Raw genomic sequence first — 1,665 nt, forward strand, 5'->3', positions numbered from 1 at the left:
TGGCTTTTTTCAACAACATTTTTCTAACATTTTTATTGCCTTTTTCTTCGTTTTTTTGGTGTCCGTGGCTAAAAGAAGAGCCCTTGAAAACAGACATTTGGAAACACTGCTGCCCCAGTTTTGGTTTGAAAACTGGTGTGAGAGGAAAAAAAAACTCGTGAGGAGACACGAAACATAACGTGGTCGGAACAGACGGGACAGGAAGCTCAGAGTCTCAACGCGAGGCTGTTTCTCTCTGCATAACGTGAGCTTATAACTGCACGGCAACAACTCGTGACTGAGCCTACATCCACACTACTATATTTAGGGAACACTTTAAAATCATCTTTAGTTTATTGTCATTTAACTGTCAGCAAACAAGCAAGTCATTTTTACTGTTAACAACCAATGACATTATAATTAAAAATGTTTACTAATTATTAGTAGTTCTGTAAATTAACAGTTTATTGTTACACATTACATCCCTAATACTATATTAGACAGTCCTTCCAGAAAAATGCAGTAAACGCAACATTTTTAAACTTTCTGCTAAGATATATGTGTGACTTTTTTGCAACGAAAATGCGGGGATTATGAACTCATGCAAGCCGCGCATATTTTGCGCGGGAATCGGCAATTTATGCAGCGAAAGTGCGTCGTATTTGAAAAAATCACGTTTTTCCGGAGAGACTGATTAGGTATTTGGTAATGATTAAAAAAATTTTCAAAATGTTTTTTTAACCTTTAAGAAAACTTCTTAACTTTTTAAAGGTTTACATTACAACAATCATTACCAGATACCTAATATAGTATATGAGGGATACAATGTGTGTAACAAAAATAATTTAATTAAAGGAGAATTCCGGTCGATTTCAACCCGTAGCTCTGTTGTTTGTAAATCAGGACTACTGTCAGTAGCGAGAAAAACGAAAACAAACGGTGCTGCCTACACCGAGTTATCCTCCTGCTAGATTTTGCACCCAACAGTCTTAAACAAGGCTTAAACAGGGCAAGTTTTAAACATGTTTTTAGCCTCTAAACGTGTTCGAAATGCCACTACTAGTGCTTAGCCATGTGCAGTTATTCCTTACGAGGGAACAAAGCGAATTTGACGGCAGTAGATGTGACAGAAAGGCATAAAAGTTGTGTTAATCCTTACCTCTGTTCATGTACTGCTTTCCGGTCAAGTCCTCAACAATCGAGTGCCGATCTCATACAATCCAATAATCCAAAATGTATTTTTTCCACAAAAAAACGATTTGCCGAGGTCCTGTCCATAGTAATGAGCATGTATCAACAGGCTGTAACCTGACACCGCAGTGAAGCAGAGCTGACCTGCAGTTCAAGAGTGCAGGAGCTCATTTGCATAGGTAACCTAGCAACGGCGGAGCCTGCCTGTCGGCAGAAGCAGGGAGGAGCTCACAGAGCTGGCAGACGGAGCTTGGAGTTAGATCAGGACTAATATGAGAAAATGCTTCGAGTTTGTGCCTTTCCAAATTGCGGCAACCAAATGAAGAGATATTTGAGCTTGAGCTTTCACCGTCTACAACCTCCGCAGCCGGGAGATTTTACCGTTATGGCTGGTTGCACTTGATGCGGGTACATGGTGGTGCTCGTGTGGATACTGTATCGCAATGACCACCGAGGAAGAAAGCCTGTGCTGTAAGGATCCAGCCTGGTCTGGAC

Source organism: Perca flavescens, chromosome 20 (assembly GCF_004354835.1).
Source record: "Perca flavescens isolate YP-PL-M2 chromosome 20, PFLA_1.0, whole genome shotgun sequence".
Classification (NCBI taxonomy): domain Eukaryota; kingdom Metazoa; phylum Chordata; class Actinopteri; order Perciformes; family Percidae; genus Perca; species Perca flavescens.